This window comes from Chinchilla lanigera, unplaced genomic scaffold, assembly GCF_000276665.1.
Source record: "Chinchilla lanigera isolate Chin_1 unplaced genomic scaffold, ChiLan1.0 scaffold00022, whole genome shotgun sequence".
Classification (NCBI taxonomy): Eukaryota; Metazoa; Chordata; class Mammalia; order Rodentia; family Chinchillidae; genus Chinchilla; species Chinchilla lanigera.
The window spans coordinates 10,547,658-10,573,745 of record NW_004955423.1 but is presented as its reverse complement, the minus strand read 5'-3'; positions in this window follow the sequence as shown (position 1 = coordinate 10,573,745).

Genomic DNA, 26,088 nt, shown 5'->3' with positions numbered 1-26,088 from the left:
AAACCTCTCAGTTTATCCAGGTTCGAAAGGATTTCTGAGATATAGGACCTGAGATACAGGTTTTAATGTTAAAATCCAGCTAGTCTTCTGCTCCTTTACCTTATCATCAAATGACATCATCACTCCCATCTTAAAAAAAAAAAAAAAAAAAAAGGTTAAAGCTATAAGGCTATGAGGATATCAACTACAAACACTTCCCAAATTTATGTTCTACTACTCATGCCTGGCCATGTATTGCTTGCCTTCCATCTCAGATACCAGGCATCCCACCGTTGACTCACAACTTCACTGTCCACCTGAATGACCTATTATTTAAACACCCTTCCCTGTAATTTCAACAAGTCTTCCTTTTACCCATTATTGCACAAATATGTTCAAGCCTTTCCCTTCTTTACCATATACATCTATTACCCTTGATGAATAGCCTACTCTTTGCCTTCCTACAGGAAAAACATTTTCAAAGAGATCCCAAACGACCTTATCTACTCCAATGACTCCTCTCAGTTTTTTAGCTCCAGTCCAGACCTCTTTAATTAACCACAGGACTAGGGTTTCACCTTCCTAATAAGCATCTTTAGCTTGATAACTCATAAGTATACACCTGAAACTCAAAATGCCTGGGACAAGTTCCTTATCCTTCTGTCTAATCTGTCCCTTCCTCTAACTTTACCATCCCAGAAAATGGAACCACAATCTTCCCAGTGTTCTAAGACGAAATCATGTTAGCTCCTAACTTTATACTTCATCTGTACCCACATCTGTACTCCCGTTTCCTAAATATCTTCTCTTATTCATCCCTTTCACCTCCTGCCCTATCATATTGCAATAATGTTTTCCCAGTTTTCTAAACTCCTAGTTTTAGTTCTATTTCCTTCAAACTATATCATTCATGAGGCTGATGGGTCTAGGGTTATGGGTTGACCTATTCCTATTAGGACTGAGCTATTGCTATTACCTAGAAGTAGACAAAATCTTTGTGTGAACTCTTTTTTTTTTTTTTTTTTGGTTTTTCTCCGGTACCGGGATTCAAACTCATGACCTTGCACTTGCCAGGCAGGCGCTGTGCCGCTGAGCTAAATCCCCAGCCCCCTCAGTGTTGTTTTAATTTGCATTTCTTGAAAGACCAGAGATGTTGAGTATTTCCTCATGCATTTATTGCCCATTAGTACTTCATCTTTGAGAAGTGTCTGTTTATTATTTCATTTGTCCATTTTTTGATTGAGTCTTCTATTTTGGGGCATATAATTAATTTTTTGAGTTTCTTTTATATTCTGGATATTAGTGTGAAGCATAGCTACTGAAAATTTTTTCCTTCTATAAATTATCTTTCTATTCTGTAGTTTGCTTCTTTTGCTGTACAAAATTTTTAATTTGATGTAATCCCATTTGTTTATTCTTGGTTTTATTTATGACAGTTTGGGTTCTCTTTAAAAGTCCTTGGCTACACCTATGTCTTCAAGAGTTATTACTTATTTTATCTTCCAACAAGTTTAGTGCTTGTTTCCATGTTTAGTTCTTTAACCCATAGTAGATGGTGAGAGATACTGGTCTAGATTTAATCTTCTGTATATAGATAGCCAGTTTTCCCAGCACCATTTATTAAAGAGGCTGTCTTTCCTCCAGTGGATTTTGGGCCCCTTTGTCAAGATCATATAGTTGAATTGCTTGGGGTTGTTTCTATTCTGTTGCATTAATCCTCATGTCTTTTTTATGCCAGTACCATGCTATTTTTATCACTGTAGCTTTGTAAATAACTTCAAGTCTGGGATTGTGATATCCTCCACCCTGTGCTCTTGTTTCTCAGAGTTGCTTTTGCTATTCTGGATCTCTTCTGACTTTATAAGAATTTTAGAGTTTTTTGCTGCATATTGGTATTTAGATTGGGATTTGAGGATTGCATTAAATCTGTGCATCTATTTTGGAAGTACAGCCATTTTGATTATACTGGTTCTGCCTATAGGGGGAATAGGGGATATCTTTCAGTTTTTTTAATGTGTCCTTTTGGCCATAATCAAAAAATCAAATAATAATAAATGGTATCGAGGGTATGGGGAAAAAGATCATTGTTGAACACTGTAGAACACTACTGGTGGAAATGTAAAGTAATATGATTACTTTGGAAATCAGTATAGAAATACCTAGAAAAAAAATAGAAATTTTATTTGACTCAGCTATTTCCCTTCTAGGTATCTTCCTAAAGAGTTAAAGTTATCATGTTACAGTGATTCATGCATACCTAACTTTATAGCAGAACAATTCATAACAGCTGAATCCTGGACAGCTTATCTGCCAGTCAATAGATGAATGGATAAAGCAAATGTTGTATTTATACATGATGGAGCACTACTCTGCCATAAAGAAAAATAGACTCAAGTCATTTGTAGATAAATGGATGCACCTTAAAACCATAATGTTAAATTAAATCAGACACACAGGCTTAATTATTGCATTGTTTCTTTTATATATGAAACCCAAAATCTAAAGAAAGAGAAAAACAAAAAGTAGATTATTAGGAAGTAGGGAAACAGATGTTTCTCAAAGAGGAAGAGCCTCAATACATGGATGAAAAAAGGAATGAAGATTCATTATGTACATGTGCCAGTTCTCCTGAAGGAATGTAAACACTATGCATTGTAAGCATGTACTAATAAAAATTAAAAATATATAATATTGTAATGATCCTATAAAAAGGTAGTAACCACAGATATTAGGAAAGGAACAGTAGGACATAGAGAAAAAGAGAGGAGACCAGATACCAGTGACTTTAATATTCTTATTACCCTTCAGTCTGATTCACTTTAAGATATGCCACTAGATAAGGCCTGGGTAATGATGGAACTTCAATCCCACAGAGGTAGGGGACGAGGAAAAAAATGGAGACAGGGCCCCAGAACTTGTCAGGCTTTAGGGAGGAGCCCATTTAGCTGAATGCTCCGCAATAGTTTGGGTAACTGCAGTGAAGCAGAGATGGCTTCATGGCCATAATGGACTCCACCCTGTTCTCACCTTTGATTCCACACACTAGACCTAATAAGAGAGCTAGCTCAAAGTGACTGTGTGTCTCCAGTGGGGAATGGAGCAATCATTGTGTTCTTACTGAGAGGTTGGATAAATGTCATGACTGAGATTCAACATATCAGCAGATTCAACTCAGAGAGGCTGAGTTGAAGACATGTCAGAGCAGCTGGCCCTGTGTGTACAAAGCAAGAGAACTGTAGGCATTGAATGTGCAGTGAAAGCTAAACAAGATATAAGCATGGCCTTCATCAGCATGGATGCCAAAGTAGAGGGCAGCAGGGACACACAAGAATTGAGCTGGAAAGAGCCCTTCTAGAGTCTCCCTGTACTCAAATTTGAGTTTTTCTGATGCCTCATGATGGATTAACAGGAAGAGCCATGAATAAAAGAAAGGAGCAAGAGTAGAGATAACACAAAAGGGACAATTTAAAATGAAACAGAGGAATTTCCTTTAAATGACACATTGCACATCCCATATATCTTATCTCCTCCTGTCACCATCAGGGTTGGAATGTAACTTAGTGGTAGAGCACTTGACTGGCACCTGCAAGGCCATCAGTTTGATCTCAAGTACTGAAAATGCACCATTACCCACCATTTAAAACAGTCTAAGCTTCAGGAAAAATATAAAATTATTTTAGATAAACAGTGTTATTTTTTCTTATATGACTGTCTTGGTTACTTTTCTCTCATTTTTGAGACAAAGTACTCAACACCCAAAATAAAGGAAAGAAAGATTTATTTAGTTTACAATTTGTGGAGGTTTCAGTCCATACTTGGCTGGCTCCAAGGCAGAGTGGCACATGGCAGAGGGCAAACGTTCATGGCAGCAGAAAACACGCAAAGTCACCAAGAGCAAAAGGGAGGAGGGATAGAGAAGAGCAAGCCTCTTTCCCCCCCTTATATTGTAAGGAGGCTACCCCTGCCCAGTGGGCATGGAGAGCTCACATAATCTCCATACCCTCCTCCTGAAAAGGATCAGGATGAATACAAAGTAAGCACCCTGGCTCCCTGCTGAATCACATAGTTAACCGTCTAAACTTCTCAAATTGACACAGTGAGCAATATCCCAGAAGGGTAAAGGCATATCCTTTTCACCCGAGGATGCAGAACTGCTGAGTACCTCAGGCAAGCCTCTAAACTCAATGTATCAAGCATAACAGTAACCTTGCTGAAAATACACTAATCCCCTCTGCCTACAATAATAATAATTCCTAGTTTCTCTTTAAACCAAAGATCTAGCTACTTCGAAGATTGAACAGAGAAGCAAAAGACCAATTCATTAATGGGAATATTATCTGTACAGTACAAGAGATGCTATGGCTGTGATAATTACTTGCAAAAAAGGTGATCAAACTTATATTTCCATAAAGTAATGAACATTATTACATGTTTAAATTGTGGTTATGTTTATAGATGTCTGTTTTATTCTATAGGAGATTTTTACAAATTCCATTTAACTCCCATTGATTTAAGACCATTAGTAGTCAACAATGTAAATTTAGTCTGGACAGTTCCTACCCATAATTAACTGGGAGGAAATTAAAATTCCATTTGAAGATCCTATTCCTTCATTTAGTTATGATTTTTAGTAAAGAAGTAGAGAATACCCTCAGAGAAAAAAATAGTATAAACACAATGTATTTAGGTCACTGATTTACATTGAATTTAACTACTAGCAATGATAAAAAAATCTTTCCAATTCATGGTCTTCTCACAAGCACAGATGAAATAACTTGGTCTCCTAATGAATATTTCAAATGACTGAAAAAACACTTTACAGAATCCAGAAGTTGAGCTCATGCTAGAGTGTGTATTGGACCATTTCCTCACACAAGCAAGGTAATGCACCCTTAAGTGTTCCTTCACCTCCACCAAAAACTATAAATGCAAAGTCCAGGGGCAAATATGGGTCAGTGTCAGTGGGAAATGAAAAAAGTGAGGCTGTGCAATTTCAATTCTGCAGGTCGCTTAGGTCTTGCTGACTCAGTAAGGACCCACTCACTGTCTCCAATGCAGAGTTAGGTCTGCTCAGCAGGACGCTGCAAACTCTTCAGGTCTGTAAGAAGTGGGTCCAGCAATGTCCAATAAAAGCAACTATAATTAAAGTCACTTCTATTCTTAAAATGCTTGCGGTATTTTGATGCATTGAGAAGTCTCTAAATCAATTATTTGTGCTAGTTCCCTAAATTTTCAAATAGCAATAGAGACATTTTTTAAAAATCTGCTTTGAGTGACTTTGCTGGTCCAAATCTGATGTTTATCACATTAATTGTTCCCTTCCCCTTTAAAAACTTCACCTCTAAATAGAGAGCCCTGGGATATAGTCTCTGTCAAAACTGATCTCATTATGTCTTCGCTATTAATGATGGTTATAGCATGTGAGGTATTAAATTATGACCCTATAGGATTCTAGAATTTTTGATCAGCCAAGATGTCATTTTATTTTAATACATTATGGTTACGTTTTTTAAACTAATGTAGGATTTGGTGGTAGGCTATAATTAAACTATAGTCAATGGACCTAACTTTCACAAGCAATTAAATATTTTAGCTTTTTACTGAGAAGATGGGCTGGCTTTGTGGAATCAGTAAGATGCATCTCTCTGCCCCTACTTTTCTTTTAGTTCCTGCTCAGTGCAAAGAGAAAGCACAGCATTCTACAGTGTTGTTATTCTATTATTGCTTGAAATATCTACTTCACATTCCACTAGAGAAATTAAATGAGTACAAGAATGTAAAGTGCCACTAAGCATCTCTCTATGTTCCCTTCACCTTTTGTATTTCTCAGACTGTATAACCTCCCTACCTTTCCTACAATTCTATTCTTCCTACTTTATGCACAAGGTTGAAAATAGGTAGGGCTCAAAGGACTAGAACATCTTATACTTATTCAAGAATATAACAGAAAATATTGTGATATAACTTCAGATACTGTTCAAGTATTTTTAAAATTAAGAAATAAGCCCACATCAGAATTTATGTTTCTAAAATAATAAGGAAATAAGCATTTACAGAGAGATACTAAGATAGTGGCACAATTGGAACTAATATCTTTTTAAAAATATTCACTTTTAGTCATATTTTTTAAAAAAACCTATACATGATTGCAATACTGTTGCATGTAACTCTTTAGTGGAAGGGCATTATGAAAATCATCATATATTGGTTCATCAATGATTATGTGGTTCTCATAGCTGGTAATAGACACAGTTGTAAGATCAGTTTTGCATCATTATAGCCCTCCTTTTCAAACCATGTCTTACAATGTAAAAAATTTAAATAAATGTTGGTGCCTTGCTATAATCTCAGATAGCCTTATGAAAAATACATTGACACACACAGGAATCTAGGCACACATACAATTTGACATTTTACATGGATGGTTGCATAGGAACCCTCTGGGGCTCCTTCCACTCTTGGTTCCCCTTAGCAGCACTGTTTTTGGATCAGTCAAAACCCCATAGAGACATATGTAGGAGTTGACATCTTTCATGCTGGACCTCCTCAGGATCCTCTAATTTGCCACAGCTGCGCCCAGACTCATTCACTCCTAGGTTCCTGGCAAGCTCAACCTTGATGGTTGACAGGTGTGGGAGCTACTGATTCAGGAGAATAAAATTAACCCCAGTTCTGCCAGAAACCTCTTTTGTCTGAAGAGAAATAATCTTCATCTTTCACCATGATCAACTGGTATGAATTCTTAATTAGCTAGAAAGCGTTCTAGTGCTAAAAGCATAGGACACCAGATGATAACTAGAGATGTTCAGAGCTGGAAATTTGAAGGCATGCAAGCTCTGGTTCAGGAGCCGTGGAAAAAGCACTTCAGCATCTTTAGAAGGATGATGTTTAGATGTCTGGCTCATTTCAAGAAGAGGAGGAAACCATTCCTCTGTTCCTATTTCACATTTTCACTTTTTAGAAAAACAAGCCCTTATGAATTTCTAAAAGGATCAAGCTATTCTGGAGTGGTTCATTTTTTGACTGTTTTAATTATTTGATTTGTTTGCTTTTCTGCTTAGTGCACAGTTAGAGACAAGCGAAAGTGGATTGCGCGCATAGTGGGCCACCATAAAAAGCTCAGATGACAGTGGGAAATTGCTTTTGTGATGAAGGGAAGCGTTAATAAAGCTTCTCTTATGTTTACCCTTTTAAATTGGCCCTGGGGGAGTTGTGTAAACTACCCAACTGGCAATGTTTGGCTAATACATGCACTGTAAAGTGTTCTATGTCCATAGGTGGTAGTTGAGTTTCGGAAGATCTACCTTTTTCTGACCTGGTTTGGCAAATCACTGAAGTCGCGTTTAAACTCTTTTGCCCGCTCAGGATGGGGGATGCAAATCCTTAACTCTTTGCCCATAAAGAATACTGTTGTATGTTTAAGAGAATGTCACATTTTGTGCCCCATGAGGCCCTCTAGGCACTAAATCATTCTATATTTTAGTACTTCCATAAACAGAAGTAGCTAGGGACCTCACTTTATTATATTCTTTCTTAATTTAGGAAAAAACAGTAATCACAGTGAAGACAAAGTAGAGCTTTTAAAATGTGAGTTTCCTGATTTGCCCTAAATTTAATTATACAGATGTGATACCCATGAAAATGCACTACATAACATTTGTAGCTCACTTGGGAGTCCTGTAGTTGAGTCAGAGAGCAAGAAAAGATTCATGGGGCTCAGCTGTCTTGAAGGCTCTCAGCAGGAAAAACCAGTGTGAGAGGAGGAGTCCCTGAGGATGCCGTCTCACCCTCTTCCTAGGATTTGTCTCCTCCCCGGCAGGTGTTGTGCTCAGTGCATCTACAAACACAGGTAGTAAAGGAGGAAATCATTTATAAAAACTCAAATGTCCTCCCCAGAGGACTCTGTTGGTAAGTGTATATAATTGGTACTCTATTTTTATTTTCAACGTTGAATCTTGAACTTTCCTTTTATTGAAAGGAGAGGAATTTCTATAAATTTAGAATTCATGGAGTCTCAAACACTTTCATCAATGTTTGAAACATTTGATTACTCACCACCAAATGAACATAACCAAAAATAGATTGTTTGTCCTAGTTTTATAGATGAAAAAATGAACCATATGAAGTTAAAATCTGCTTACCTAAGAAATGACTATAAGAATCAGAATATTTACCTGATCAAATATTATCTTCTGTCTCCTCTCTAGGGAGAAAATAGGAAAAACATAAGACTTTATTTAAAAGTATGTAATATATAGGGTCTTAAATTTTTTTCTAATTAAACTTTTCCTCATCTGATATAGAAGGAAAGTAAGACCTATATAAAGGACTCACCCCAAATCACAATTTTTACTTTAGTATTATCTTAAATTGTTAAAATAATGTACTTTTACATGAGTTTTAACTATGCCATTGTGATCAGCCTTATAAATTCAAGATATAGAATATTTCCACTATCCAGGAATATTTTATTAGACTCCTTTGCTTTAATCCACCTGCTTCTTATTTTCAACATCACCAATACACTGTATTTTGTAGAATATTTGTTCGGATCTAGACTTTCATGTAAATGAAATCATACAGCACACTTCTTTAACTGAATGATGCTTTTTTATATTCATCATACAGTTGTGTATCTTAGTACAGTCTTCTTTTTTCATTTGAGTAATATTTCGTATATGGATATGCTACACTTCGTTAAACCCATTCACTCTTTCCTGGACATTTTGATGGACAACAGTTTTTTTCTTTCCTCCCTATTAGTAATAAAGCTTCTATCCACATTTTAGTGCAGGGCTTTTCATACCTCTTAGTTAAATACTTAGGACTTATTCAAGCTTAATTGTATGTTAAGAAAATGCCAAAATGATCTCCAAAATTTTATTTGATTTTATATTACTAATGGCAATACACAAGACTTCCCTTTGCTCCACAACCTTGCCAACATACAGTACTTTCAAGATTTTCAGTTTTGGCTACATAGTGGATATATAACAGTAGCATACTCTGGTTTTACCTCTCATTTCCTTGGAAAATAAGAGCATTGACTTACCTTTCTTGTGCTTGTTAGTCACTTGTCTGCCATCTATGGTGAACTATCTAATCAAATATTTTCCTCATTAAACAAACATTCAAGCAAGCTAGTTGCTGGTCTTCTTCTTGAGTTCTAAGAATAATTTTTACAACATATATGTTTCTTAAAATATATGCAAATCAAATATATTCAACCAGTCTATGGGATGTCTTCATTTTCTTAATAACGACATTCAAGAAAATGTTAATTAGATTTGATGAACTGAATCTCTTATTTATAGTATTTTGCATTCTACCTAATATTTACCCAAGTGTGGATTGCAATTTTATCTTATGTTTTCTTCTTTTTTCTTGCTTTTTTGTTTTTTTGTATTTTCTGGTACTGGGAATCGAACTCACAACCTTATGCTTGCCAGGCAGACTCTGTGCCACTGAGCTAAATCCCCAGCCCCTTATGTTTTCATCTTGAAATTTCAGTTTTAAAAAATTTTTAGTTCATTTCCGTGTATGGTGTGAGGTACTGATTACAGTTAAACTTTCTGGAGACATATTGATTTATCAAAAAGATTATCTTTTATCCACTAAATAAATACTTTTTAAAAAATATATTGACTCTGTACATACCTGTTTATTTCTGGACTCTTCTGTTCCATTCACGTACACCTCCCCTTATATGAGTACTGCATATCTTGATTATTATAGCTTTTTAGTAGATATTAAATTCAGTCAGTGCAAGTTTTCTTTCTAAAAATGATTGCAACTATTCTCAGTTCTTTGCGTTTTTGTGGAAATTTTGATATCAGCTTGTCAATGTAAAAAAAAGCCTCACTGGGTTTTTCATGGAAGTGTATGTAGTTTATACACAAATTTATATTTTAATATCTTTTAATTATCTCAACATTTTAAATTATACACTGTATATATGCAATGTGCATTATTCTGTCAATTTGTCTTTTAAGTGTTTCACATTTTAAATACTGTCATAAATTTTTTTGGTTTGAAGTTTTATTTATTAATTGTTCCTTGCTGTTACAGAAGCAGTTCGAGTGTGTGTGTGTGTGTGTGTGTGTGTGTGTGTGTGTGTGTGTCTGTGTGTGTGTCTGTGTGTGTGTGACTGAGGATCCAACACAGGGCCTGTGCATGCTAGACAAACACTCTACCACTGACCTATAACTATAGTTCTTACTTTATTTGTCTACATTGATTTTGTATCCTATGACTTTGATGTATTTACCTATTCTTGTAGTTTTTCTTGTTTTTTTTTTTTTGCTATTGTTGATAACTCCTTAGAATGTCCTACATACATAATCATGCCATTAGTCCACGAAAAGAGTCCATTAACCCTTTACAATATTTATTTCCCTTATTCTTATTCTTTTCTTTCTGCACTGGCTAGAACCTATAGTATAATTTTGGACAGACATGGAGAAAACAATGTGCATTGTTTTCAGTCATAGGCTAATATATCTTGTCTTTCCAAAAGATAATCTTTACTGTAAATATTTAATACATGCTTTTTTATTTTAGAAATAAAAGGAGGAAAACATTAACAGACAGACAACCTTTTAATACATGCCTTTTGACAGGTTAAAAAGTTCTTGATTAAGCCCAATGTGCTGAAAGCTTTTAACTTAGATGAGCACTCGGTTTTTTTCTTCACATTGTTTTGGATTATAACAGCTGATCAAAAGCTCTTTTGCCTTTATTATGTTCATATGGCTGGTTACATTAATTTTCTTTGAGTACGAAGTGAACTGTTTATTCCTGGGATATGTTGTACTCAGTCAACATAACTATGTGCTTTATTTTCAAATTCTATTTGCTAATACTTTTTAAAAGATTTTTTTCCCCTATGTGTTTATGTACGTTTGGTCTATAGCTTTTCTCTAATATTTTGTCTGGTTTGGGTATCAGCATATACTTGTCTCATTAAATAATTCAATCCTTGGAAGTGTTGTGTATAATCTGTATTGAGTAAAATCACCTTTCAAGTAATCTGAGCTTTGATGCTTACTTGTATGTGTGGAGGGAGTTAACGATCAATTGACTTTTTTTGTATTCTTATTGTGGTTTTGAATTTTTCTCCTAATCTCATTTTTTAGTTTATATATTCTAATGGGTTGTGCATTTAATCAAAGTTAGAACACTTTGTAGGATATATTTATTCATCATAGTCCCCTGCTATCCTTTCAATATCTGCAGGATCTACTGCAAGATTTATATTTTCATTCCTGATATTGGTTATTTTGCTATAGTTTACTCCTGATCAGAACTTTCTATTTTAAAATATATATTTCTTAGTGAACATCAATTTTGCAAAGTGTTGAGTGTCACTGTCATTTTTATACATGCGTATGAGATGCTTTGACCCCTTGAAGCTCTTTTACCATCCACTACCCTCTTTCTTTTGCTTATTCCCTTCTGGAGTCTAGTAAGTCACCCTTCTACTGTGATGTGATCTGTCTTTTTGCTTTATCATTTCAGATTACAGATATTCAGAGACTATGTGATAGCTTTTCTATGTCTAGCTTATTTTGAGTAACATTATTATTCAGTGACCCTCATGGAAAGGAGAGATTTGCATATATTCTCATTGTTTTGGAGGTTTTAGTGTATAGTTGGCTGGATTCAAACCATAAACAGCTTACTGCAAGGGCAGAATGAGGAAAGAGTATTTCACTCAAGGCAGCACAGATGCAGAGAGGTGGGAGGAGTGAGGGACAAAAGTGTACATTTCCAGTTCACCCACACAGTGACCCACCTGTTCAGCCTAGGCCCACACCCTAACAGCATTTCCAGCCATGAACTCATCAGTGGGTTAATCCACTGATGAGTGCAGTGTACTTGTGAGCCAATCACCTTTCAAAATCCCTACCTCTGAACATTTGGGCTTTTGGAGGACATTTTAGATATAACCATGCAGTGATATTGAGAAGGTTTACTTATAACCAGATTTTGTTTTCACTCATTTTTCTATTATCTTCTTTCTATTTCATCAATTTCTATCCTTACCTTCAATACCGTTCTTAACTTACTCTCATACTTTGTGTCTGCATAATGTCTTTTTCTATTATTAAAATACATCTATTTCTTTTCATTTAAGGTGGTTCCTTTGATAAGCACAGTTGTTTTGCTTTTGTTTTTATTTGACACAATGTCTTACTTCATTGTCTAGGCTTGGCTTGTACTCTCAATATTCACACTTACGCCTTTGGATTAGGTTACAGGACTCCACCACCACACCCAGCTAGACATTTCTCAATTATATAGGCTGAAAATCACTGCCTTTAATTGGAGTATTTGGACCACTTATATTTAATGCAATTATCAACAGTGTTTATATTGATAAATTATATGTATGTATATATATATATGATGCAGTGATAGATAAAAGACAGATATTTTGTGTCTACTTATTTGTTCACTTTCCTTCTTTAAATTGAATATTTTCATGATTCCACTTTAGCTCTAATGGTGGTTTATAAATCTCGTATGTTTTTATGTATTACCTAGTATTTATTTATTTATTTATTTTTGGTTTTTCTCTGGTACCGGGAACCGAACTCACGACCTTGCGCTTGCCAGGCAGGCGCTTTTGCCGCTGAGCTAAATCCCCAGCCCATTACCTAGTATTTAAAAAATTCATCCTTAACTTGTCAATTCTACCTCCAACCATTACTGTACAACTCCATATATATAAAATTTACAATAGGTTATTTCTCTTTTACTATCTTTCCTTATGAAACTGCTTTTACCACATTCTATTGCCTCTGGTTACAGATCTGTAGTCATCAGGTAACTCCCTCATCCTTTTGTATTTTATTAGGGTTTCCAGTTTTAATATGCCTACTATCCAATGTCTGGAGAGCATTTTCATAATTTTTCAATATCTTAAATTTTTAAAATGGCAATACACAACAATCCTGAGACAGTTACTCATTCAGGATCAAAACCAGTTCCTTTCATAAGATATATTCTCAAGATAATCTTTTATGAAAGAAAAATACAATTACCTTTTGTCAGTAATGCCTACTCTGAGCAAGTATCTCAGTTATATTTTTATAAGCACCGCGCTAACCAATTGCGCCACTGGCACTTCAGTTATATTTTTAAAAACGTTTAAACACGCGCGGTGGTGCACACCTATAATCCCAGGATTTGGGAGGCTGAGGCAGGAGGATTGCTGTGAGTATGAGGCCAGCTATGCGTGTACAGTGAGTTCAGAGCCCATCTTAACTACACAGTGAGACCCTGTCTCAAAAACAAAATAAAATAAAAGGATAAAAACATTTATGCTGGAATTTGCTAAACTTTTTCCATCTATCATAGTTGGAACTTTTAAAACATTTTGTAGTACACATTTATATTGGAAACATATGATCATCATAGAAAAAATAAAATACATGGATGAAAAAAAACCCTAAAACTTACCTCATATTTGCATACCTGGAAAAGCATGATTAATATTTTGTTATAGAATTCTAACATAGTGAAATCATACACTTCTAGGCAATTCACATTAAAATTTTTGAAAGTCATAGAAGCAGACAGCAACATAGAAAAAACTCATATTTTTGACTTCTGAGTCCCTAATTAAAATAAATCATCCCTTGTTTCACCCAAATTTCAGATAACCACAAGCTCTCCTCCACCTTTCTTCCATTAGTATTGCTACTTTCCTATCTACTGATACTTTGGTAAAAAGGATTTGAACCATATTTTATCATATGTCACTTAAATTTCTGAAATGAATTTTCATCAAAATTAAATATATTCTCAGCTTCTCAATATAGAACACAAACTTTTATATGGCTCGTGTTTCACCTTCTTAAAGCATTCTGATGTTTTGCCAGATTGCATTTCTAAATGCAGGGCACTTTTACTTACCTTTTTACTTTTGAAAATGGTATTTTGACTCTCTAGACTATCAAATGAATCCCGTTACTAATTCTGGCTCACTTTTTCTCTGTCATACTTACTAGCCTAACTGTTCTTACTGTTTTAAAATGTAATTCAGTGCCCTTTTCCTTTTGCTTTAGGTTGGGTTAGGTGTGTTCTTCCTTTGTTCTTATAGCAGCTAGCACATACATTCATGGCACTGTGGTAAATGTCACCCTATGTTCTAGTTTCTCTTTTTCTTTCATTCTCTCATGAGTTATTTGAGTGTAGCCGCGTATGTGTCCCATTATTTAATCTCTAGGTTATAGTAGACTATGAAGCATATATTAACAATTGAATATGATTTTGTTGAATGAAATAATTAACACCATTATCCATATAATCATCAAATTTGCACTCTTGATTTCACTGGTACTGCAGACTGAACTGACAAGCTCTGTAATAAATTTCCTACAAATATCCTTTCATAACTTCAGCTGATTTTTAGCTAAAATGAACGTGAGACAAGTTGCAACTCTTTTCGTTTTAAGTGAAACACTGATAAAAAATATTTTGTCAAAAAACAAAAATATGAACATTTATATTCTGTAATATATATCACTAAGTCAGTGGCTACATGAATGCTTTCAAAATCTCATAAAAGCTAGTTTTTCTTTTACCAATTACCAAAGTAGGGCTATTCTTGCTTTTGAATTCAGTTCAAGGTACCGTATTCAATTTATTCTTTACACCTTTTGGGATTTGAACCTTAATTATCTCTGTAATCATCTAATCGTCTCTATGCCTCAATTTGGCAGTTACAGAGAAAGCAAAATATAGCACGTATATGTAAAATCCAATTTTAAGTGAATATGATTTATTTAATTATTAAAATATATACTATAATCTTAGGTTCAAAGATATTTTACATTATGATAAGGAATTTTCTTTGATTTATTTTATTTTTAATATGTTCAGCAAACATTACTTATGGTAGATGGAAATAAATTTAGTGTAAATTAGAATTCTTCATAATTCATATACAAAGTAAAAAGTAAAATCCTAACTTGACTTAATGATAATGGCTAAATAATATAGGTGATTGAAGTTTAACATAACCATACCAGTTAGAGGAATTTTTTGGCTTGACTTAGCAGCTCAGCACCACCACCAAAGATCAAGTTTAATTTAATTTCTCTATATTCTTTTATCTTTTTTTGGTACCAGGAATTGAACTCAGAACCTCATGCTTGCCAGGCAGGTGCTGTGCTGCTGAGGCATATCCCTGGCCCTGTATTCTATAGTACTAGTGTTATTCCAACATTAACTTCCTTCATGATGTCAAAATTCTTATAGTTTTGAGCTTCACATCTTTATACTGCATCTTTCAGTTGTGTACAAATTGGTCTCTGCAAAATTTAAAAAGTTATTTTCCATTGGAGTCTAGTAGCATAAGTCTTTTTGACTTTTGAATTAATTTGGCCCCTTTATGTTGTATTCACGTTATATATTAATTGTATGAACTATCTAAATTCTTCCTTAATTCCATCTGTTACCCACTGGCTGGTCAGAAGGGTATTATTTAATTTTTTTGCATTTGTGCAGTTTTTTTATAGTTTCTTTTGCCATTGATTACCAATTTCATTCCAATATAATCTGGTAATATACATGGGCTAATTTCAGTTCCTTTGCATTTATGTAAGCATGTACTATGAACTAGTATGTAGTCTATCTTGGAGAAAGTCACAAGTGTAGCTGAGAAGAATGTGCATTCTGTTGTGGGGTAGAACACTCTGTACATAGCTACTAAGTCTATTTGTTCAAAGGTCTGGTTCAGCTCTGATATTTCTTTGTTGATTTTTTGTCTAGTTACTGTCAATTTCTGACAGTGAGGTGCGTATTGCATTAGTACTTATTTGATTTTTCATGTTCATTAATGTTTGTTGTATATAGCTGGGTGCACTAGTATTTAATTGATGTGTATTTATGATTGTTATTTATTTCTCTTGGATTATTCCTTTGATAAGTATATAGAGAGCTTCTTTGTTTCTTCTCAGTCTTGGCTTGAAATTCATTATATCTGCAAATAAAATAGCTACCCTTGTTTTTTCTTGGTGCCTGTCACACGTAATACTGTTTTCCATTCTTTGACTTTCATTCTATGAATTTCTTTTTTGAGTGAAATGTGTTTCTTGTATGCAGCATACTATTGGATCTTGTTTCTTGATCTGATCTGTCAATCTGCTTCTTTTGATTGGTGAATTGAACCCATTTACATTGATGTTTATGAATGATATGTATTAACTTACTCTTGTCATAAATTATTTTCCTCTTGTTAGTTCCCTTTATTTCCTCCATGTTTACTTGCTTACCTTGCCTGATGGATTCATTCTATTGGAATGAATTGTTATTCATGGGATTGCTGTCTTTGTTGTCTTTTTCTAGAATATTCTTCAGAACTTTCTGGAGTGGTGGATTGGTGGTCATGAATTTCTTCAGATGTTCTTTATCATGGAAATATATTATTTCTCTATCAGTTTTGAAAGATAATTGTACAGGGCACATCAATCTAGATTGGAGATTTTTTTTTTTAAGGGTTAATACACTTTACCTGACTTAAGGGTTTGTGTTGAGAAGTCTGTTGTGATTCAAATGGGCTTTCCTTTATAGGTGATTTATTTTTAATCACATATTCATTTTAGAAAATTTTATGTGCATGAAGAAATAGTATACCTTGATTGGTGTGGCTTTAAGATTCCTGAATCAAGGGGCATGAAGTTATCTCATCATGTTTAGAACAACCAGGAATCATCCCTGTAGCTCGGAGAAAGGTAATTGTCCATAACCCCAAGCAATGCTGCTTTTACATGGAAAGAAAAGTGAATCTTGGAGATATACAGTACATATATTTATAAGTATAACTGAAAATGATAAATTGTGACATTTTAAAATAAATATAAAATCCCTTTAAATTAGAGTTGACAAATTTGCTGACTAAAAACACTACATGCCACCTGATTAAATTTGTTTCATATATATAAAATGTAAACTTCAGTGCAAGATATCCTGTGAAATTGTACTTGAAATCCCATTTAAGCTGCAACCCTTGATTGATTTATTCAAAATATTTAAAAATGAAGACAACAACTTTTGCATGGGAAACAAGATAAATAAAGATTATCCTAAGATTGACTGTACCTCTCATGTGTTTATTCCAGTCAGTAACGCGTGCATAAGTTGAAGAACTACATAAAATGTTAGGGAAGAAAATCAGTTTAACACTGCTGGTTTCAATGAGGAGGATCTTCCTTAAGTATTACAAGTATTTCTGCCTCCTTAGTGACTGCTAAAATTAAGAACAGTTTGTTCAGCTCTGTCCTGTTTCCCTTTTAGGAGGAAGCTGCCTTTCATGTATCAAAGCGAAGGCTCTGCTGTTGCAGGTTCAAGGTCTGCTGGGCCTGGCTGCGTGACTGCATGGATGAAGCTTTCTAACTGAACTGTCAGATGCAGGATGCCCATTTGACCCTGAATTCTTAAAATAATTTTTTGGTACCAAGAATTGAACTCAGGACCTTGCATTTGCCAAGCAGGCACTGTGCTACTAAGCTATATCCCCGGCCCTTTAAAATATTTTAAACTTAGCTTTATTGATAACAAAAATGATATCCTAGAGCTTATCTGTCACCCCTTTTTGTTTTTTGTGCTTGATTCCCAGAACTAGAAAAGGGAGAGGTACTGCTTATATGTAAAAACTTGACTCAGGTCATTTATTTTATTAATTCATATGTGCTGTTGCTAAGAGGCTACCAGTACAGCTTACCTGTTTATATGACTTCCTTGAGTTTTGGAATGTTTAGTGATATACATTTTTTTGAAATAAATATTAGTCTTTGTAAGATAACTCTAAACTTATTACAAAGTGTATGTAATGAGCAACTATAAAATTGAGAGTGTTTCTGTCAGGAGACTTTAAGGAATAAAAAAAGAATTGTGACTGAAGTAGTAGCTGAAATAGGAAATAGGCTCAAAAGAGCAAATTGTCAACAAGCATTAACTTGAAATACCAGCTGGTATGTCACACGTCTGAGCTCCGCCCACAGCTCTGCAAACCAATCTTTCTTTTAAAAAGGTGAAGGATGGTTCTAAAAATGAAGGAATGCCAAGTGAAAAGGTCAATGCAGAAGATGCTCTGGCATGCTTTACACAGCTAGTGATTTCCTAGTATAATTTGAACCTTCAGTGGGTTTCACTTTCTTTATCACTGCTATGTTAAATGCCAGGTGAAGAGTTTTTTTTCAAAACTAAAAAAATTTAAGAGATAGAACAACTCAGAAGCTTCCAGAAATATTACCTTCTGGACATGGACTTCATAAGATATGAATCTCCCTTAGAAACAGAGACTTCCATATTAAAGCTACTGCTTCAGTCCTTAATGGGAAGTTTACAAAGCAAGCTGCACGTTGCATCTCTGGGTCTAAAAAAGATCACACATCAAGGCTACATGACCAAATTAATATGTAGACTATCCCCTCCCCAAGGTCTTTCCCTTGGTTTTATTATTACTGACAATATTGTAAGAGTGATGTGAAATGGCCAATTCACACATGTGCCACGTTTTGCACACTGCCTGAACCTGCTGGAACATGATTTTCCTAAGAATGATGACAGTAATAAACATCTTCTGGCAGAGGCTTGCAAAATCTGCACCCATTTTAGTCCCTCAGTAATGGCCCATAAAATTCTTTGAGAACTGCAGGAGAAAAACAATGTACATACTCATGCATAAATTAAAACTAGAAGTGCCAGCTCAATGGAACTCGACTTTTCACACTCTGGGACAACTGTGGAGCAATTAAAAATAAACAAACCCATAGCACATAGGTGCAGCCAAAGGTCATCAGAGAAAGTGTTCACTGTTGGAGATCCAACCATTACCCAGCACTTTTGTTGAGTAGATTCCTTCTTTGGTCTGTGAAAATATAAAGGGTAATTTACATAGTCCTTTCTGATGAGCGTTCTTACAAAGGCAAAATCGATTTGAATAGATGAGAAAGAAAAAAATTCATCTTCACTTCGCTTGATATTAAAGACCATTTTTCTATACAAAAATGTGATATAGCAAGGATGTTTCTGATTTCTTCTTTATTCAAAGCTTCAAGTTTGAGCTTTGTTGTTTTTGCAGGTGAGCAATTCAGAAACATCAATGCAGTTGGATGAAGCCAACAGAGATGGTCTCTGAGAAAATTCTTATGCTGCTGGATCACATAAAAGCAAACACAGTTTACCTCTGATTGTGCCTGACTTTAGCTAGTTGTATCCAGTTTTTTACAGTCACTGTTTAAGGTCTTATTACAGAAAGAGGTAGTTGATCAGATTCAAGGGCTTTAAAGACTTTTCATCATTGATCCTTACTGTATGGAATGAAGGTGGCAGATGCTCAGACAGTACAGGGGCAAAAATGACGGTCTTGCCAAAGTAGGCACACTAGACAATCATAGATTAATGCAGTAGAAAAGATAGAATTTTGTCCTCAAAAATCTTGTCATGTCTTTTCAGAATCCCAGCTCTACCATGTATGAAAACCCTGAACCCCCAAACTTTATACAATTTTTTTAGTATATGTGCTGCCGAAGTGAGCATAACTTTATACAATTTTTGAGTTTACTTCCTTATTATTTTTCTTGATATCCTCCTTATTGGCTTTGGACGTGCTATGTTTAACCATAGCCCATCCACCTCTCTAGGTGTGTGTGTGGGGGAGTGGGTGAGGGGGTGGGTGTGTGTATACATGTAAAACAACCAGGCTTTCTGTGATGATCATTTTATAGTTGATTTGGTATATTGTAGAGACAGAGTGAGTCTTCCTCTGTTTAAACAGCTGCACATAGTATTTCCTCTCTTATCTCCTCTAACCCATCCAAACTACCTTCAAAAATATTCTTTCTAGTTTCATGTAGACAAGTCCTAGCCACTCTCAAAGCATAAACACTCTTCTTTTCTGTGCCAAACAACACACCGAGGAATTTTTCCTAACAAAGGTGGAGCCTCTTCTACAAAGCCTCCTATTTTAGCTGTAAAAAATAAAATAATTTCTTTTTAAAATGTTGACCCCTCTTTCCAAATTTTTCTGGAACTTGACTTAATTATGGAGGTCATAGTTCTGGGACATTAAATATTAAAAAGTTTGAAATATGACCAAGATCTTTCTTCAGAATCTGTATGGCTCTCAGCTCTCAATGAAGTTTATGTTTCCCTGGTCCCTTCCCACGCAGGAAATGCTTCTCAGGCAGCAGGACGTTTGCATCTCTAAAGTCATGTCCTGGGATTGAAGAAAGGTATATAAGAAGGGACAGAGGTATCTTTGGATCAAAAATAGAGGAAAAGAGCTATAAAAAAACTATAAACCTCCAAATCCCAGGAGAGGAAGTAGACTGGCAATGCTGGTGTTAAGCACTCTCTTGGTATAGACATGACACTGAGCAATGAGATTTTTTGACCCAGATGTGGTTGAAATATGAGGCAGAGTTAAATGTTGCACCCACGCAGACACCTGCACAGTCAAAGATTTATGGGTGGGGGTTCAAGTGAACTGGTGATTTGCATGAAGAGAGTAGTTGGTCTAAGTGGATACCACACTGCTCCCACAACAAAGGGAATAGCAGGTTTTTATGGATTTACTGGACTCAGCTAAAGTTTGATAATTTCCATTGGCTATATACACTATGGTCAACCTCTCCTAGAGGGCATTCTATTTTCACGTAGCTGGTGCCATGAGCTTGCAGAAAACATCCTGGCCTTGTGGATCTGGGCCGTATAATAGAGCCAGACAAGTTCAGATAGTTGGAATTTTATGGATTATGAAGAAGCACAAGGATGGAGGCAGAAAAAAAGAAGCAAGACAGCCCACACCAGGTCCAACAGGCAACAGCCTAAATTCACCCAGTATTTTAGCTTTATAATGAATATTTGTCTCAGGAGGTTGAGGCAGGAGGATTGTTGCAAATTCGAGACCAACTTGAGCTACAAAATGAGCTCGAGGTCAGCCTGAACTGCATATTCAGAGCTTGTCTCACACAGGAAATAAACAAACACAAAAAAACAAAATGAATAAGTAAATTTTTTTTTTTAAATGAACATTTTTAAATGATCGACATACCAATATGTAGAGCTAAGTAGAATCTGGCCCAAGAGATAAGACAACAAAAATGAGATGCGATATGAAAACAAAGATACCAAGATTTTTATCTCATTTTAATCTCAATCATACATCTGAAAAACCAAATAAACTCAGTATTTTTGGCAAAAGTACTCTTCAGTTTCCCTAGAAGTAACCTAGGCAGCTGTCATAACGCATATGTCAATGTTGTTATTTTATAGCAAATCTAGTGAGAAACTAACAATGTATTGCCCAGAAGTGTCACTTTCAAAATTAGCCATGTTTAAGCTGACTAAGAGCAAAGAAAGTTAAGCGTTTGTTATTCAGGTGTCTCCTTGGTAACAGTTTCTTATTGCGTGCAAACATTCTGCTCCTGTGACTCCACCAGGGTCTCACCAAGGGGCTGTTAACTTGGAATGAGGAGAAGGTAGGTTGAGAGTGGAGACAGAGAGAGAAAAGATTTTATTTTGATTTCCTAAAATCAAATGTCCAATACCTATTTTTGCTTTTTTCTTTCCTAAGTGAACATTTTATTTTCTTTTTCCTTAATATATTGGCTTGCATCCCTAAATACGCAAAACATTGACTGATGAATTAACTTGGAAACTTATTGACAATTTTTAAGAGATAAAACATGCAAAACAACTTTTTAAAAAAACTGAAGATAATTATGTAAATATATGGATACTAGTATTTTATTTATTTTTCCATAATAAAAATATTTAACTACCTTTATCTATAGGAAGAAAGTACTATGTTGATGTTGTTAGCAGCTAGGCTAGCACTGTTAAGTGTAAACTCTTATACTTAAGGGGAAAAGTTGCTGCCCCTTTAAAGGACTGTTACCATGGCCTCGATTTCATTTTTTGTTTGTTTCAGCTGAAATCCTTCTGAGAAATTTACAAGAAAGTGACTAAATGGCCAAATCATTCTGACTCATTCTTTTATATTTTAATGATAAATTCTCCACTCAGAAATATTCATGGCTGCCATTTTTGGTAGCTGTGATCCACGACTTCAAATTGAGCATGTGTCCACCTCTACCTGTTATGAGTCTTTCCTGTATGAATATTTGTAAGTGTCCCAGTAAAAGTCTGTTGCTTGCTCGCTTTGGGGTGAATACTGTTTTTGTTTATATCCAGTGCTCTCCTAGCTCCACTTTTTACTGTTTATCTCCTGATTGTGCTTGTCGGTTTTATATTCATCAAGAAGAGAAATCATTGCATATATTTATAGAATGATTATCTAAAAAACTATATCTTAATCAAAACCACTCTTATAAGACTGAACTTTATGATCTCTGACCTTTTAAGATTTGATTTATTCTTTGACTTATTTGTGCTCAGGACGTTTACTTAATAGCTATGGATCTGTTTCTATATTGTTAAGTAGCTAAATAGGAAGAAGGAATTTATTCCTTTTAATAATATGATTTTCACTACCTTTTGCTTAAATTCTTATAACATTTTGAGCCTTTAGAAGAAAAATGCTATATACCAAAAATTAGTATTCAAAAAACTTAATAAGATTGAAAATAGAGACTTGTGAGGTATGCTAAATCTACAAGATTTTAAATAGGGTCTGATAGCATTAATCCACAAATTCTAGACTAACCCACTTCAATAAAGAGTAGTTCCTGAACCTAGTTTGCAAAATGATTACATGGTTAATGCAGGATTAAATTTTCTTTCAATTATAAGACTGAGTTTGGAAAATGCTCCAAAGAGAATGAAGAAAAAGGCTTGCAAGAGGTACATTTGGTCTAAAGTGCTTTTAAATATGCTTCTTAATTGCTGGGGGCTATTTTGCTCTTCATCTAATCATTGTCTGAATTACTGAAGCTCAACTCATCTGATAAAATAGGTGAGCTCTGTGGTAATGAAGTCAGATAATGTCTCATCTGTGTCAGGCTAGGCATCAAAGGACAGTGTGTTTAACTGTTAGTAAGGAGTTTACAGACTGAAATATTTTCATCCAAGTTACTTGTTGCAAGCCAGTTCGTTGAAATAAGAAAATGTTTAGAAATGAAGAAGCATTTGAGAAGCTGCGCCTTTAACTATTTAATAAAATTGCTTGTTATTTAAATAAAGGTAATTAAAAGTATAATGCTCTGGAACTATTACCTACCTACTCCAGTGTGAGAGGATTTTTGTTGTAGGAAAGAGTCAATACCTTAAAGAAAGTGTAGGCTTCACAATAAGAATCCCATGGATACTTTCAAAGAGCTGGAGATTAACTCATTTAAGTAAACAGTCATTTTATGGTTTTTTTCACCAGGGAGGCCTGCATTTCCTCGGGGTTCTTGAATTAGGGAGTTCCACGCCAAGGTTCTGTAAATTAGTTATGTGGGCATTCCTATTATCAGGATGTTCACCCCTGCAGGAGCAACCACATGGCAGGAATCAATGAAATGTCATAATCTGACTAGCAGTCTTCTGCCCAGAATGCTTTTGCTTTTGCTTTGCACCTGTCTTTTCAAAAAGTATTTCTTATACAATTACTTGTTTGACTCTAATGAGCAACAGGAATTGGAAAAGCAAGTCCATCTGCACTGGTTTTTCAGGTGCTCATATCCATAGTGGAATTTTTATATACACTGGTTTTACAGTCCAAAGTATGAAAATGTATACAACTGCTCAGTGCAAGTTTTAAGGGCAGGTTTCTGTAAAACAAAAAGATATTTTAAGGGCAATGTACAAATGTACTGCTTCCTCCATGTGTTTTTCTTTTTTTACATGAACTGAAGCAAAACTGTATCACATATGAAAAACATCAAATTTTGTTTTGCACCCATCCCAAACATATGGTAAGTATTTCCTTGGTTTCTAAATCTGATGCATTTCCAAATACACTTGGGGAAGAAGTTTAAGTTTCTATACTTCCATCGACTTTTTCTCAGGGAAATTTGTAAAACCTAAATTTTACAGAATGGATGAATTTTATGAAAAGCAAGAATTTTGTTCTTGCAATGTTGAAATACCTATGAAATTGCAAGCTAGTAGGAAAAAACCATGCTATTGTTTCCTGTCCTTCTGTCAACAATAAACTTTCCCATGCTTTTATGTATTTTTACAGTCAAGTTCACTTTTTTTTAAGAGTAGGAAGAATTTCTTGAGAGAAAAAAGCTTCTGTCTGAGAGGGATAGAAGGGGGCCCAGAAAGATGGTTGCCCACCAACCCCGCTTCTCAAGGGTATTTTATTGAGTAAAGCCACAAAGTGAGTTATGTATTAGTAAGTACACAAAAAGTGTAGTTACTTGGGTAATATTGATTAAATGAGGATCAAATGGGGAAATATTCTTGTAGCAAGCACACAAGGGCAGACAAGGACTCGTGTTGAAGGGTGGGATAAGGTTTGATCCTCCACCCCAAGGTGATTTATGCTTATTTAGAATATCAATCACTGCTGTTCATTCCTAGGGGAAGTATTTGAGTGAGTAGTTCTCCTTTTTCTTCAAGCCTGGCCTTCAATGAGTATGCCCCCAACCACAGTTATGTTCTGCATTGAGCTCTCAGGGCCCAGCCCTGACTAACTGCCTATAATATTCCTACCTATCTTAGCTATCTGAAATATTCCCCCCTATGAAGAAGTACCACTAACTGCCTTGAGAAGGCAAGGGTCAAAGACTGATGTGGCTCCTTCCAGCTGAAGAGGGTTGTAGTTGTGATCAGTAGTCAGAGATACTCCACAGAGGGTCTACCTAAAGGCCCTTCGTAGGTGCCAGGTGTTCATGGGTAGATGTACAGCTTTAAATCTGGAGGAGATAAGGGACAGAGACAATTAAGTATGTATAGGACAAATAATAAAATCCACAAGATAATTGTGAATATACCAACAAAGTTGTCCACCAGGAGGAGCCAGTAATAGTTTTCCCATAAAGAGGATGGAAACCTGTCATCTAATATCTTGAACAGCATTGAGATTAGCAGAAGGATCAGGAATGTACACACAATGTTCAGCTTTTATTATTGCATGAGTGCCCCCTTGCGCTGCTGTTAGAATATCTAATGCCATCTGATTTTGGAGGATGGCTTCCCTCATTAGTTTTACTTCTTCATTCAAAAGAGAGAGACCAGCTGCAGTGTCATTTAAGGCCCACTGAGTATAGTTAGTTAAGGCCTCAATGGGCTGTATTATATACTCCAACCCTAGAGAAGGGATAAAAATACAAGCCAAATGATCATAACAGTGAAATACACTTCTAGACCATTGATGCTGTAGGTGGGACAAGTTTGCAGATTTATTACTATTTTTGACATTTTTTACCTATAACCATGCAAATCTCAGTGTGTATCTTCCTATCTATCCAGGGTGTATGCAAAGCCACAAATTGGTTCCACAGGACCAGTGAGTACCACTGGGGGTTTTCCATCTAATTCCAGATGATTAAACCAGTTTGTTGCAAATCAACCTTCAGCCTGTAAAGTTCTTGTGTATATACACTGGGGTTGTCTATCCCAAGTATTTAGTAGAGTTAGGCCAATGAGAATAAGAGTGATTTTTCTGTTTCAAACATAAGGGGGCCTTTTTACTAAGATGTCTTATAGTAAAGGGTAACCATAGATAATCATCTCATATCTGAAAACAGCCATCTTAATATTTATGGTTGTTGGCCCTCAGGATAGGACCATTACTTTTATTTAATAGAGATCCTACTAGAACCTTGAAAGAGGCTTCAGTGGCATTGTTAGAAAAATTCTCTTATACTCAGCATCATTAAGAGTATAGTTTATAGGTCACGTAGCTTCCTTGTAACAGAGGGCTAAACTATGAACCAGTGAACTCTTTTTTCACTCATCAATATAGTCTTTCAGTTTATTCCAATCATCTGCTTGGAGTGGGCATATTCACCAAGGAAATCTAGATGTACTTGACAAGGGGATCAGTCTACATATCCAGCAAGATATTTGTTGTAATGACTCGGCATATTCTTGTGCCCACGTTAGAAAGGAATTGCATCTTCCCCTAAGTGATAAAGTGATTAGTAAAAGGGCTAAGCATAACATCTTAGACTACTCAACTGAAGACTTCTTTTTCTTGAA